We start from the raw sequence: 16,428 nt of genomic DNA, 5'->3' as shown, positions 1-16,428 counted from the left end.
TTTTTAAAAATTTGTTTCCAAGATTCTCAAAATGGTCATAGCAAAGTAGTATAGGTGGGGACAGAGATGGAGAGAGGTAGTGTGGCTCATGTACAAACTGTGAGCACTTTCATGGCTGTGTTTACGCTGGAAAAGCCGCTGAAGAGTCCAGGATAAAACAGGGGTGGCTTTGTATGCAGTTGAAAGCCAGCTTTCTTGCCTGGTGAAGCCTGGTGGGCGTGACAGGTAGATGATCAAGGTCGAATGGAGGTTATTGGCTGCACAGAGCGCTGTGTCTGAGAATTGGAGAATATCGCCATGGGAAATGCTTGGTGCCAGGAACAAAGCAGAGGAGCTGGGGACCCTGTGTGTTAAGGAATTTCCAGCCCTCGGAGTGGGAAGATCAGACTCTGCATTCAGATCTGAGTTTGAATTCATCCTCTTTAGTTTACTTGTCCTCTGACTTTTGTCAAGCTATATACCCTCTTTCACTTCCTGTTTTCTTATCTCCCAAAATAGGAGAATTACAGCCTGCTGCTAGATTGTTTGATCAGGTTAAATAATTAGTGTCTATAAGATGCCACGTACAGTCACAAGCTCAGTGAGAAATGGGCTGTCACCTGTTCTTCTGCAACTCAGTGCTTGACAAGACATGTGGGAAAGCCAGTCCCTAATTTGTGTGTGATGCAAGTAGGAACAAAATTAATGTCTTGCTTTTCCCTAGCAGTATACTTACAGCTTTGCTTCATTTACTTCTTTCCTCCTTTCCTTTCCCCTTTCCCATCCTCCACCAAAAGATCCTGAGACTCTCTCAGAATAGTAGATTCAAATTACTTTAAAGGTTGGCTCATCCTCATGAAATGATAGTAACATAAAAAAAATCTGTGCACATCCCAGAATACATTGTATTTGATTTACACACACACGTGTGCACACATACACACACACACAATCAGGCTACCTTCCACTTGCAGAGGGATTAGGACCACTTTTTCTGAGTTTTCACTCACTGAGCTTGAGAACAATGTCTCTTACACAGACTTTCACCAGGCTTCGTGCATGGTGTTTTTAATTGAATTTCGGCTTTGTGGCCATAGATATAGTCTCCTAATAGAAGAGAAAAAGTGGAGACATAGATATTCCGCTGAGATATTGGTGTCATCATATTTTAGTTGGAAAGGACTTAAGACAGCATAGAGTAGAAATATTATATGGGTGAGAATCCATGATGTTGTAACTTGGACAAGAACATGGACCTTCTGCCGTCTTGTCCACAAAGGTGAAGAGGCAACTGGGCAGGGGATGGTAAGGATCCTTCTTGCTTGAGTTCCATGTTCTTGCTAGTTTTCATTGCTCAGTTGCCTTTAGTTTATGTCCATGAGGCCTCTCATGGGAAGGTCACTCTGTCCTGATAGATTGAGTTTCTTATCAGCAAAACGCTCTGGACCCTCATATTTCCCAGAGTTTTCTGCTGACCTGCTGACACTTTATATAATTGAGACCTAAGAAACTACTGAATATAAAATCCTTATTTTTATTGTTTGCCCTCGAGTTCCATAGGAAGGGGTGCTGTCTCAGGCTGTCTAAAGCCAGATCTGAACAAAGATAGGGTGACAGGCTGTGCTGCTGGTCCTCCACAGTTGAAGGGGATTTCCAACTTAGCTTTATATTCAAGGCAGATGAGTTCAAATCTTGCCTTTACCAGTTATTATCTTTGTGAATTTGGGGAGAAACTGTACTTTTTTGTGTCCAAATTTGTTTATCTGTAAGTAAGTTCAGTATTTATTTTAAGGTTTCTGTTTTAGAATTGAATGAGCTAATACTCTCATTTATACCTAAAATAGTGATCTCATGGTTCTATGCTGGTGCCTTGGTAGTTGATTACTAAGGGACTCCGCAGTGAGATTGGGGGTGGGGGACCCTGTATAATAGAGCTTATATTCCAGGATATGCTTGTAAAAGACTGGATGTGCAGTGGATTTTTAGTAAATATCTACTCCTTTCCTAATCTGCATTGATTGTGTATATATCTTTATACTAATATATGAACAATTTTTATTGCAATTTAAATATCTTTGTAGTATTTACAATATCTAGTTATAAAAATACGTGAAATAAAAAGATTTGAATTTATTTTCTTTTCAATAAGCAAAACAAAATAAAATAGAAAAGAAAAAAGTTTTGAAGGAGTAGAAATAATTTTATTTCTGTGGAATCAATTCCTTGTAATAGGTTTTTTGTTCATGTTGTTAAAAAGCATATAAAATTGATAGGTTGTGAAATATTGGAAATGAGGAAACAGTGGAGACATACTACCTCTAAGGCAGTCAATTTGTTACCAAGTCCAAACTCGTTCTGCTTGCTGCATGACAGGCCTATTAATCGGGAGATGAGATGTTGGAGTAAGGAAAAGAGACTTTATTTGTAAAGCTGGCAGACCCAGAAAATGGCATATTGTTATCCAGTAGAACTCTCTTCCCCAGGGCAGAATTCAGTCTCCTTTTATACTAAAAAGTGGCGGGGATGTGGCTGGTTGTTGCAAACTTCTTGCTGTATGAATTGTTTGTCCTTGAAATCCTTTGTTCCTGCAGCTGTCCATGTGGGTCAAATTATGGTGCCCCTATAAAACCTCCAAAAAAAAGAAAGGTTATTCACTATTTTACAACTTGCCATCTATACATAAGTGTAGAAGAGCAAATATCCTTAAAGATCAGAGCCCGAAGAATAGACCCTCCTGGATATTTCAGGCTAAAGGCAACTTTCTTTTACAAAAGGTGCAGAGATAGCAAGTCTGAGCCTAGAAAACAAGGTACAGGATTAAAGCCAAATGAACACATCTAACATGGAGTGAAATTTGTTCTTTCTATTACAATTTCTTTTTCTCCCTCATAAATAATTTTAGTAAGAAACATGAGCAATTTTTTTATTTTTGCTTCTTAATAAAGGACTACAACTACAATTTAGTGAGCAGGGATGCTGTGCGTGCCTTGGTGTCACAGCAAACTCTTGTTGGTGGTGGTCGACCCTGCAACATGCCTGATGCCCCATGAGTGTTGGTGAGGGTCCCCCTAACCAGGGGCTCTATTCAGGAACCACCATATGCGCGTTGACCTCTGGCACCTCTTTTTCAGCTGCAGGAAATTTTTTCAGATTCTATGATAGAAAAATCACTCCAGCTAGGGATAATCAGGGAATAAAGGAAGAGGAAAAGGGCTTGAAGTAGAGTAGAAGAGAAAGACAGAAGCTCAGGGAGCCTGGGGGCTTGGCAGCGCTGCCTCGGGAGAGAGAGGAGCAGAGGTGTGGATGGGACCGGCTACGGAACCAGCTCCTGCAGCTTTCCCTGCACCCAAGCCACACAGCTTTTAATAGGGCCCAGGACTCTCTCCTGGCTGGATGTCACCCTGGGCAGAACCTTGAGAATCGAAGGTAAGGGGTGGGCAGCACTCACCTAGGGGGTCACTGAGGACTTTGGTCAAGTCCACATTGACTTTTCCAGTCATGTGCCTTCACCTGTTCTTTATCTCAGGATCTGAGAAGCAGGAGCAAGGAACTCAGGGAGAGATCCAGGAAGATATCTGACTGTGTTAAGAGACGACAGTCACAGTGACACTGGAAGCGAAGACACTTGCAGCAAAGTAAAATAACTTCACAACTATTGCATCAGAGCTGCATGTGTGAGAGAGCCTAAGCCTGTCTCAGAGTGCAGGGGACAAGCGGAATGGAATGGTAAAATTAACACTGACAATTGAAATTTTGTTAAATAGCCTGCTACTTTTAATTTTATCACTTCAATGTATGCAGGTGTATTTCTATGAGCATTTATAGGTTCACACAACCCCACCAGCCCCTCTTGCCCCCATGGGGGATGGGATTTCTCAAGCACAGTGCCCCTCCTGCTTGCTTGGGCCACGCTGCGGGTCCTCACCTGGGGCCAGACTGCTACAGTACACTGAGTCCCCGAGGCACGGCCTGGGATACATGACAGGAACAACTGTGCTCTTGGCTGAGGGCCTCCATTTCCCCCTGCAGTGTAAGAATGCCGGTGACTCAGTTAGAAGCATGCATCCAAGCCGTCCTTCCGTGTCATCACCATCTAGAAGCGGTGCCTGAATCTTCTGAATTTCTGCAGAATGTGGTTTACAATCACCTTGAACAAGTGAGTGTGTGTCCTCTTTCAAGTGGAGGAGTTACTGCCGTTTTCCTGGAAATTACTCACCACTAGTCCATCTGATTTTTCTGTGCTAGGATTCAGTATGGCCTGCTAATAACTCTGCAGTCAGATCTAGAAACCCTGATGAAGAGGATTATTTATTTTCTTTCTTTATATGATAGTATTTTACTTTCAAATTTCTGAGTTTTCAGTTCTTGGAGGAATTTTTTCGGGGGTTGGAGAAACAACTTTGCTCTTACCATCTTTGTGACCTGTTGCTATATGCGTCTCACCTGTCTTCTGTCACATGTGAGTCGGTACTATTTTTGACCCTGTCCGGGTTGTTCCTATTTTAAAACATAAAATCTGTAAAAGTACAGTCCCTTTTACTCCGAAGACATTCCACAAATACTCCATTAATCTGGGTATGGTTTTAAGAAGACACAATAATTAGAATATATACTTGCAGGTTGCCAGTGCAAAATCCCCAAATTAATAGTCGAGCTCAACATCTAAAATCTTTCTAATCTACCATGGATTTGTATGGATAAGTGAAGTAGTTTGCTAAGAACTCAATCCTCCCAAGCTGATGCTCTGCCAGATGGTGGAGCCGAGGGACGAGGGTGTGTCCTGCCCTTCCTGAGCTGACAGTTTCATGGCAAAGACCTTCACCAGGTGAAGAAATTGAAGTTTCTTCTAAGAACAGTGGGTCTGAAATGAGTCCAAAAGCGTGGGAGAGACACAATCACATTTGTCTCAAGTAGGGGAGAGTGGCTGTGGGGCCACTTGGGAGACTCATGAGTCCAGGTGGGCAGTGTTGTTGGCTTCCACTTGAGCGGTGGGACGGTCAGTGGGTAAAAGCGAACAGATTGAAGGCATGTTTAGATGGTAAAGAGGAAAGGATCAATGATTTCTGTGAAGGTAGGATGGAGTAAGGCCCAGGTTTCTGGGTGGATTAATGAGTTAAATAATGGTCCTGCTGTGTTCTGAGGAGGGAAAGCAGCAGAGGGAGTTCTGGGGGAAAACTGATGAGTTCAGCTGTGGGTAAAGTGAAAGGCTGTTAGATGTGTGGTCTGGGAGCTCTGGTGAGAGCCAGTAGTGAGTAGGGGGCGGGGAGAGAGACTTTCAAATCATTTTGTCTTGTGAAAATACATACAAGAATGAGTAATGACACAACCCCTGTATATTCTGGATTTAAAACCCTGTAACATTTTGCTATATTGACTGCAGTGGTTCTTAATTTTTTAATAGAAATAAAATAAATAGAAACAAAATAGTGGAGTTAATGAATATCTTAGAGTTGATGTGTGTCCTTGTATGTATTTTCATACCTCATCTGTTTATAAACATAATCTACAAAAAGTTAACTTGCTTAGCATTAGAGTTAAACAGAGAGACGTGACACACTCTGTTGGTGGTTCAAGGTGATTTCTTGGGCAAATTATGTAGCCTCTCTGTGCCTTAGTTGCATCTTCTGTGACTGCCCCCGTGCCCCTCATCACAGCTGATTTCCTAGACTAGATGTTGGGAGGGAGGCTGCTGACGGGAGTAAGAGGTGGCAACTGCTGGGGTCACTGAAGAGAGAGACAAAAACAGATTAAAGCCGAGAAACTGAGTGCTAATACCCTCAAAGGAGAAAGAATCCCTTAGTTTTTTGAGCCACTTAGCCTAAGAGAAAGAAAATCATGTGGATCCAAAGCTCTTGAGCATATGAGTATTGTGGGTGGGAGGGTGTCATCAGAAAAGGGTTGAGAAAAGGCCTTTTGGTTTCCCTTTACATTTCCAGTAAGGATGAGGTGCAGAAGAAAAACCACCCGTTTCACTGTAGAAGGTGCTGTTTTGTGCGAAACTGACCGAAGGTTGGAAACCATTCATCAGTGGTGCTGGCAAAAGAAGAGACTTCTGGATTGGGTGGGGCACTTGCTGTGACTTCCAGGTGACCTGCTGGCTGGGGGCTGTGAGGCGGGCAGTAGGTTTGCAGTGTGACCTGGGTATAATCCCTGGCAGTGAGGCTGCTGCTCTGACTAGCAGAGCTGGGCAGACACCGTCCTAACGGGGCTGCTCGGGATGAGGCCTGGGACACCTGCCATGCTGAGGGCGAGAGGAGAGCTCCCCTGAGGATGTGTCCCTGTGAAGATTAGAAACGTCCTCCTGCAGGGGAGGAAGAGCCTCTGAGCAGCGGGCCGGATGCACAGGCAAGACCAGCCTGAGCATTTCAGGAAGCCGGAATTCATACAGGCCCGAACAGCCTTGTTCCTGAGAAACTGGAGGGAAAAGATGCTGCAAATGCAGGCTAAGTTCAGACACTATTGTGTGTCATGAGTGATAGGAAAAGACTGTTCAGGCAGCCACGAGAGAACCCTGTGGTTGTCCCAGTTGGGCGTCACACAGGAGGGAGGAGCAGAGTTATATACTTTGCCACTTATTAGCTGTGTGACTTTGAGCAATATCACCCCACTTCTCTCTATATATATCTACATCTGTAAAGAGACACAGTGACAAGCTCGTGTCATCAGAATGCTTTGTTTAGCTCTGATCCCCTTTGTCCAGTCCTGTCAGTGCTGCCCTGCAAGGTTCTGCAGCGGCTGCTCTTGCCCTGTGATGGGAGGGCATAAAAGGGCATTGTAGCACCCGAGGGCAGAAAGGGGTTGCTTTAAAAGCAGACATGTAGCCTCCTGCAGCTGCAGACCTGCAGGCAGTTTGGTTCATGGTCGTGGAGAGGACTTTGGAGGCCTTAGCGTCGTCTTAAGACTTGTTTTCCCTTGGGGACCTGATTTGCCTTTGCAGATTAATGTTGAAGATTTGGGCTTCTGGCAAAGCTGTTTTCAGAGATGGGTATATACGTAAAATATCATATAAAATAAAATGATTTATTTAACGTGAGCGACTTTGCAGCTGTTGGGAAGAGCTGTGTTGGCCTGGTCTCCACGGAGGACACCAAGGGTCAGCAGAGCATGCGGGAGGGAAGGCAGCCTGCAGTGCTTCTGCGGGGGGTTCTCCCCAGCATGGTGCTCTGCTGAGTTGACTCTTCTCTGAGTTTGGTTGCCAGAGGAGCAGACAGCAAAGTAATGAGTTCTGGAGGGATTGTATAATGACAGGAAGAAATAGGAACCTGGAGATTTTCTGGACTAAAACACGCTTTTGGTTCCTGATTCAGTGTGTTCCATTACAGAATTGATGAGTTGTGTCTATTCTGGGACTTCATTGAAATAAACATTCAGCCTAAATATTAAGGGATTTGGTTTATTTGGCTGGAGGACTCAAGCCGGGATGACAGCCTCTCAGATCACTCTGAGGGACTGCTCCCAAGAGGTAGGGGAGGAGCTAGGATAAATAGAATCTTTACAACAAAGATCAGGTAATTGGAACAATAAAATATTGCTTGTTATCTAAAGAAAACCAGATATCTCAAGTTCAAGTATTTAGTGGTTTTCTATGTATGGTGGGAAGCAAACATTTGGGTCATTGAATTCATTCCTTTGGCAAGCCCCTGGCTATCTAGGGCCAGTATCCTGTCCTTTCTTGCACTGAGTCTGCTCAGAGGGCACCACTGTGAGTGGCTGAGAGGCCGGGCTGTAGGCATGTACTCGCTGGGGGTTGGCAGCAGCCGCTGATGACTCGGATTCAGCATTCTTTGTTTACTGTCATGGTTGCAGTATTTTCATGCACATTGTAGTATTTTCATTCACAGTGTTCCCCCTTGGTCCTAAATTCGACCAATATTTTGAGAGACATTTCATGACCAATTTTGTCCCACGTTGCTAGGATGGCTCATTCCTAGTTCAGGTGAAGAATCTTCTGAGTTGCCATTCAAGGTGTTAGTTTTTTTTATCAGGCCCTGTTCATACTAAAAGTTCTCTGGATCACCTGTCTTACTACTCTATTATGATCCAGGAAGTGTTTAACCTTCTTTGCTCATTCCCATACCTAGAATCACACTATTATATTTATTTTATTCAGGGTTATAAATTTTATCTGTTTCTTCAAGATGTTTAGCCATCATCAATCTTGTGGGCCTAGTTACACATTGGGAAATGTAACAGACAACAATTTTATAAAATAGACAGGATATAAGTAATACAGCTAGTAACGTTAATAAAGTCACGAGTAAGAATTTAATAGTCGAGAAGTTGTATTTTTGGGTTAAAATTTTGCTTGTGTTTCTGAGTTTGATCCTATGAGAAAGTTCATATTTATGGTCAGGGTCAGAGCAGGTATTACTTGGCCAGTTGAAATCTCCCACCTTGTAAGATCAACAGTGGCCTAAACAGAACTATAATTTCTTTTTAGAATAATGTTTCTGAGGGCTACCTAGTTAGAGCCTTGTATTAGGGAAACCCACCAAGGTAACACAGAAGTACTAGACATAGTTAATTTATCATAAACTTAACAATTGGAGTAGTTCATAATCAAAGGTTGGAGAAATTATCAAAGTAAATGGTATACAGTCCTGGTCCGGTGTCTTGGGTCAGCAGTCTAGCTCAGATGTCGTCTTCTTCTCATCCTGGTATGGAAGCTTTTTCTCCATTTGGGCATTGTTTTAAGGTGAGCAGCGCTCTATAGGCCAGTGCACTGCAGGGGCTGTTTCAGATAGGAAATGAATCCGAGACTCCGTTTCCTTCAGCTTTGGTGTGTATGGTCTAGTTAAGAGTATCTGAAAAAGGGTCTTTCCATTCAGGTTGGAGACAGTTCTTTAAGTCATGCCTGTTGCAGTATGTATAATCCCCTGGCTGCAGGTCATGGGGCATTGGAATTTTACCCAAGGATAGATTACTGAGCTTCAGAATCAAACCTAGAGTATTCTTTTCATAATTCAATTAAACTGTACAGCTGTGTGACATAACAGCAAGGAATGATCTGGGAAGTGTCTTAGTAAATATGGACCTCAATTAACAAAACTAGAATTTAATATCGACTAAAATATAATTTTTTTCTCTCTAAAGTTACCCTCAGTTTTCTCAAATATAGCCAAATCAAGATTAATTTCTTTACAAATTAAATCTGATTATTTGATCATATAGGCTTTTTAAATTGACTGTGTTGGAAGTTTTAATACGGAGTCTCAGGGTAGAATGTTAATAAGGTTTTCTAAGGCCAAGAAAGCCACGTCAAGGCTTTTCATGGATTTTTGCCTTACAGATTTAGGTAAATTCTTTTCTCTTTAAAATCCTTAAAATACCTTTATACTCCTATATCTCTTAGGAGATGATCTCCCTAATTTGTCTGATAGAGCCACTGGGGACCTAAGTATTTTTAGTCTTTTGAGGGATCAGATAGAGAGAAAAGATAACTGTTCCAAGTCTGTATACATAGTTATAATTTATCAAATTGCTGTGAACCATAACTAGCTTAAGGAGAAGAGATTCTTTATGTCTGGGAAACAGGTTAAAAGGCAGTAGTATTTCAAACAATATCAAAAATTATAACCATATTCAGCTGGTTAATCAGTCCCATGTAACTAATTCTTTTAATGAGAGTTTTCATTAGAACTTTAAAATTTCTTACCCAGTTTAGTTCAGTGCTGTAGTTTGAAATTTATTAGAAATCAGTAAATCTCCTTGAAGAGAAAGCATTTTGCAAAACCATCAGAAGAAAACAATTAACTGTCTATAAATGACAAAAGATTTAAAAGCATGGTTAAACACCGTTACACTATAATCAATAAAGAAACCTGTTCACTATACCCATAATTATCACTGGTAACATTTCAGATAAACCAGAATTTTAGGGAGTCCATATAATTTCTACAATATCTGTATTAATAATATTTCTCATTCAATATAACCTTAGAAGTTTTATGATTCATTTGACAATTCCATGTTATTTAAAATGCCAAATGAAACTTTATAGTTAAAAATCTCTCTTTGGGATGTTTCAGGGGCCTTCTGTAGCATCCCAAACTTAACTGGAGATTAAAAGAATTTTAATTAATTAAATTAATTTTTATTTAATTAATTAGAATTTTATATTTGGGGAGCTTTTTGAAAGATTTCAGAACACTTGATCAGATAAATATATAGATCACTGTAATGTAGTACTAATTCATTAACAAGAAAATATGTCAAATGTAAAGGCAGAACAGATCAGCTAAGTGGTATAAGAAGTTTTACAATCTGTTACTGAAGGTGGATTAATATTTTAAGAAAATTTTTTCCTCTTAACAGAGAGAAAACCAAATCTAATCTTGTTCCAGCTAACTTCTAAGATTCATTTACGTTGCCCAATTTGATTCTAAACTTAGCCAATTCTGACCACGTACAAAACTTTCCTCAGGGTTCCTTTTCCACAAGCCTTCCACAGCTTTCTATACTTATATTAGTGTGTCCCTTATTTTGTCTTCCATTCAGAGGTAACCAGCTTCAGGAGAAAGTCACTATTTTTCATTAACAAAGTATTATTCCATTCTTACATCTTCCTTTACGCATTTATATTACTTTCCTAGGATACTGAGATCATTCCCTTACTAATAGAGACTATTTCTGTGTGACACAAACCATTTATTAATATTTCTAAACACCTTTAGTTTCACTGTAAGAGGAAGTTAAATGTTAAGTAATTCATATTTCAATCATTTTATCTGAAAATGGCATAGATATTTAATAAAATCTTGTCATTTAACTTAATTTAGCACAACTCTAGAATTTAAAGATATCAAACATTTAGAGATTATTTTAAGCATACATTTTAAAAATATATTTTAAATATTTACCCAAAGCTCTCATCTCATTTGCATTTAATTTACTTAAAATTTTACCACAGCACATTACTCTTATTTTTTTTTTGACAAATCTGCAACAGATATAACAGGATCTTGTTTGACTTTCATTAAACCTAGGTACAGTAAAGGTATTATAGTTAAGATGGATGATTTTAAAGATGTCTATATTTATTAGAACATACTTAAACTAAACAATATCAAATATTACCTTAATATTGAATATTTTCCAATTCACATGACACTGAAAGTCAATTTGTTAAGTTTTTATTTTAAAAATACTTAATTTTTAAGCTCTTATATTTTTACATCAATTAAGCAGAGCTCTTTGACTTCGAAATTTTTTTTTTTAGCAGTAGAAATATCTCACTTCTATAATCTGTATGCAGGCTTATAAACAGACAAAAGCTAGAGATCTCATAGCTTCACTTTAAAACTTACTTATATTTATAATAATAGTTGGAGTAAGCTGAATTTGCTTTCTCAAATCACTAAGGCTTACTATTTATGAAACAGATAATTAAGATTTCCTCACAAAGTCTGAAGAACCCGTCAGAGTTCTGAGTTCTAAAATGCCAAAAATTTCATGGCCTCAAGTTTTATTTCGTTGAGCTAATTAGGCTCAGTCCTAGGTCACTGTTTGTTGTATTTATATTTCTGATCTGCAAGACAAAGACACTCTCTTCCAGGTCCCCAGATAACTGCTCTGTCACACAGACCCAATTTTATCTCCTTAATTGGCATTTTTGTATCAGTGAGAAGAGCTGTAAACAAAGAATTCCATGTTTTAAAACTAAGGTTTTCTTTATTTTGTCTTCCAAAGCTTGCATAAGACATTTATTAAGGTCTCTTTTCCTTGAGTTATAAGTTAAACCCAGGGTAAACCTATATATTTTTTTTTAGCTACTCAAATTACTTTTTAGATTTACGTTATATTGGACGTCTCAAGTAACTATATTGGTTTCCTTTAATTTGTTCAATTAATATTTTCAGAGGGACAGACATGTGCCCAGCCTTATAATACCAAGAAGGGGAAGCGTTTTTCCACTGAAACATATCTATCCCACAACATAAGCAAAAGGTTTATATAAAGACCATCTAAATATACCAATTTCACAAACTTTTATCTCAATTTTATTAAATCTTATACCTTTAATTTTTATATTTATTAAGTTTAATCAATAATTCTTATTTCTACAAGGAGTGACAGAAACCTTTTTTTTGTGGGTGTACATTGTATATAATTTTATAGAAGTCTCTAGGATGCCCAAGTTTCAGCCAAAGAGCTTAGGCCCTTCTCGATTTTTAATTTCATTAATTGGTCTGTTGTCCCAATCCTTGATCAAGTATTTCAGTCTACATATAAATATATTTTAAACTGTGGTAAATAAAACGGACTTGTTTGAACTTTAATTTTGGGGGGGAGTAGGTGAACTCTTTGGCCCTTTTTTTTTAACTTTACGTAGTGTAGTATCAAAACCCTGTATGTAAATCCAAAAATGTCCATTTTATTTATCTCATTCAAAATAACCATATAAAAATATTTATCCTTTTGGGATAAGCCACTTATCTGTTTTTTTGACATTTTTACAATCCTTTTTCCAGTTATTCAACCTAATTAACATTAATTATACTAAGTTTTTATTAGCATCTCTAGAAACATTTATCAGAAAGGAAAAACAAAAATGTAGCTTTTCAAACCAGTTATATTTTTATATCTGAGTTCTTAGGTTAACCATTAGATATATTTTTCTGCATTTAAACTTTATTTTAATAGGTACCAATAAAACAGCCGTTTATAATGAGATCTCTTTAAACTTTCACAAATTAAAAAGTTTTTCCAAATTAAAAAATCCATCATATGGCCATCAATTTATATATATATATATAGTGATTTTAAACCAATAAGATGAAGTGATATAGTGATATATATATATATATATAGTGATTTTAAACCAATAAGATGAAGAGGCCCTTCCACATGAGAGTCGGGGTGTTGCCTAAATAAAATTCAAAGGTTTACTCTCCAAAAGCTTAAAGCCTTCGTGGTCCAGGCTGATGCAACAAAGTTTAAGATGGCAAAATATCTGAAAATTGGTACAATCAAAGAATTGCTTAGAATCCCAATTTATTTGCGTGGCCACCGTATGTACACAATACTTGAACCTTTTGTATGGCAGAGTCCAAGGTTTCCTTTAAAAACTAAACTAAACATATATATACTTACATGCACACACTTAAAACATCCAGAGAAAGATAAAACGTTTACATTTCAAGGACACAGGAAGAGAAATCCAAGTTCCCACTAAAGGGGATTTTGTTTTTATAAGTTCAGAATGCCAAAAAATGTTTTTATCAGGCCTGGTTATTTCCAGAGTGAGTTTTTTTTTTTCTTATTCCCAATTAATGTTGTAAGTTTTGTATGTACATAAATCTGGCTGGGGTTTTACTTGGAGACTGGCAATCTGTCATTTCTTTTTCTTTTCTTTTCTGTTCTTTATTTTTTTTTTTTTGAAATTTCTATTCCCCATTGTAAGGTCGGGTTCTCAGAATAAATTTGCTAGTAAGATTTCCCACAGGGACAACTCTGTGGCATGAAGTCTTTGTGTCTACCACTCCTGGAAGATTCCCTGTCACCCGAGAATGCTGTTACCAGCCAGGAGGATGGTCCAAAATTTGGAGTTGAAAGTTTCCTCATAAGAGTTTTACTTTTATCCTGAAAAATTCAATGGAGGTAACCAAATTGAGGAAAACATTAGACCAGCCTCTTACCTAACCACTCAGTCCTGAACCCAGTGTCTTTCAACTTGGACCCACTCGGGATGTCTCCACTGGGTGGGTAATTCACCTCAGTTTCTTTCAACTGGAGGGCCACGTACCTGGATACACCGCCAGATAAAACTTAGGATCATCAACCAATATGTGAGATCTGAGAACCAGGAGAGACTCAGCCAAATTCATCTGGACCCCCCGAGGAGGCGGATGAGCACAAAGGGCCACTGCTGGTACCAAGGCTCCGGTTACTTGGAGAGTTCAGGTGGAGAGAAATCTGCTGTGGTGCTTCATGGTGTCCAAAACTGTTGACTGAAATAAACGTGCAGCCTAAAAGTTAAGAGTTATGTTTTATTTGGCGGGAGGACTCGAGCCAGGATGACCGTCTCTCAGAACTCTCTGAGGGACTGCTCCCAAGAGGTTGAGGAAGAGCTAGGATATATAGGAGCTTTACAACAAAGACCAGGTTGTTGGAACAATAAAAGATTACTTGTTATCTAAAGAAAGCCAGGTATCTCAAGTTCAAGAATTTAGTGATTTTGTATGAATGGGAGGAAGCAAATATTAGGACTCACTGAATTCATTTTTTAGACAAGCACCTAGCTATCTCGGGCCAGTAGCCCGTCCTTTCTTATTCTGAGTCTGCTCAGAGGGCACCATTGTGAGTTGCTGCAGTGGCTGGGCTGCAGGCCTGTCCTCGCCGGGGAGTGGCAGAAGCCTTTAATGACTTGGTATCAGTATTCTTTGTTTACTGACATGGTTGCAGTATTCTCATTCACATTGTAGTATTTTCGTTCACAGACCGAATATGGATAATCTGCAAACTTGGAAAGCAACCGAGATGGAATTACTGCAGATACCTTCTGCTTTAATAAGCCGTGTGCAAACATAAACATGGAGGAAGCATACACTTGGATTTGGAGGTGTAGGAAAGGGATCCTGCACATTTCAGGAGAACGCAATTCAGAATTCCTTAAGTCCAACTTTCTTTACTGTAGTGGTTTCTGAGAACAGTTTATGGTAATTAAACAACATTGACAAACGGTGGCACACATTGCTTTTAAGAGATGGCCGGCTGCAAACTTTTATATTGGACAGGTGGAATTCATAGGCAAGTGGTCAGGTGGATTGGAGAGAGATGGAGCCAAGGCCTGGGCCCAGATTCCGGTTTAAATTGCCATTTCTTCACCATAGGGCCTTGGAATAGAATGCATACTCTCAACCTGTTGGTGAATCTGTGAAATGGGCATGATAATATTCATTTCTTCCTGGGATTGTTGTAAGATCTAAAGAGTATTATAGCACACATGAAGCATTTAACACCCTGGCACTTAGCAGTGTTCACTGTGTGGGCCGCCCCGCTTAGCGTGCGTCAGAGCCGTAAAGGCAGCATTTGTCTGTTGAGGATGCACTTGTAGCCCCTTGGCTAGGTTGTGAATTTGTTGATTTCCTTTAATACTTGTAACTCTGTGTGACATGGGCAGTTATTTTCATGGACAGATGAGGAATCTCAGGGTAAAGAAGACTGTGTAATTTGCCCAAAGTCAGACCATAATTTTGGGTGCAGGGGCCTCAGTTCAGCATGGGCCCCTGGGCCTTCTGCTCTCTCCGTTCAGCACCAGAGCCAGATATGGAGTTGGCTGTTTCCCTGCCCAGAATATCCGGCAGGACCCAAGACACACCTGGCCCTGTGCTGCTTGAGCAAAAACTCCGGAGGAGAGGGAGTTACAAAAGGGATAAACATAAAAACATACGACAGCAAACTGATCAGATCTGAGAAGGAAAGGAACACGTCTCGCCGTGCAGAGCTGGGAGCTTTCCCGTCTGGGCTGCTCTGGGGGTGTTCATCTCAGCTAAACAAGTTCTGCTGTTGCAGCAAGGCAGGAAGGCAGGGCGCATGTGGGCAGGTAGACAGGGCCTCATTGATCGTACTCATTCCCCATTAAGCGGCAGCTTTCACGGGCACTTACCTAGTAAACATTGGCCATAATCTTCACGCAATTTGCTTGGTAGTTTTATTGACCCCAGCTTTGAGATGAGGTCATTGAAGCTGGGGAGTTTGCTGCATGCCCGTGATTACCTTGCAAATACCCCCACTGGTCTTTCAACCTAGACTGGTGTGGCTGTCATGCCCCATCCCTGTGAATGGCATCGTGTAGCTTCTCCCAAGTGGCCCAAATGACTGACATTGATATGCTTAATTCGTAGGAAATGGTATGTGGCAATAAGAGAAAAAGGTAGTAAGAAATTGTTTGGAAAACAAGAAAAAAACCTATTCTTCCCCAGCTGGGGGAGCGTAACCTGTATAACCCACCCTACTCACTGCCTGTCACCTCCTCCCTGAGGATTCTGTGTTCAGAAGCCACTCTGAGCCTTGGGAGAACATTTTTCCTCATGACACTTTTGACTAGGTCCTGCGACATCTCTGTCCCTGGTTAACACTCTCTTCAAAGCCGTTTAAATTTTTCGCAGGTTCCTCCACTCTGATGTAAGAATAGCCTGTATAACTTCTTGATGCAGCTCCTTAATGAAGATCTTGTGATAGAAACCTAGCCAAAACTGGGATGTATGCACATAGTGACTGCAACTTCAGCACATTGTGAGTTCATAATCAGAGGGGTGGGTGACTCAGGAAAGGCTTTTTTAAGGTAACAAGGGGAAAGTGAAAGGACGTTTGCTGTGTGAGAAAGAAACATCTCGGTCACAGCCAGCAAGACACCTGTGTTCAGGATGGGGTGTGGCGAGTGCAGAGTTCTCACAAATAAAGAAGTGATGTGATGGGAGGGAGGACAGTTGGGTAATTTATTGGGGA

General features: G+C 40.1%; 1 protein-coding gene and 1 long non-coding RNA gene across 2 annotated transcripts in view; both read left to right on the top strand.

Moving 5' to 3' along the window:
- The window catches only part of LOC140694894 (trafficking protein particle complex subunit 9-like), a 410,228-nt gene that overhangs the window by 376,884 nt on the left and 16,916 nt on the right, over positions 1-16,428 (top strand). The window lies entirely within an intron of this gene.
- On the top strand, positions 3,525-16,170 carry LOC140694900 (uncharacterized). Its single transcript, XR_012070566.1, has 3 exons — positions 3,525-3,705; positions 4,009-4,135; positions 16,089-16,170. It is a non-coding gene; the product is annotated as an uncharacterized lncRNA (long non-coding RNA).

Source organism: Vicugna pacos, unplaced genomic scaffold (genome assembly GCF_048564905.1).
Source record: "Vicugna pacos unplaced genomic scaffold, VicPac4 scaffold_109, whole genome shotgun sequence".
Classification (NCBI taxonomy): Eukaryota; Metazoa; Chordata; class Mammalia; order Artiodactyla; family Camelidae; genus Vicugna; species Vicugna pacos.
The sequence above is the reverse complement of the archived record's forward strand: the minus strand, read 5'-3'. Positions and strand labels throughout refer to the sequence as shown.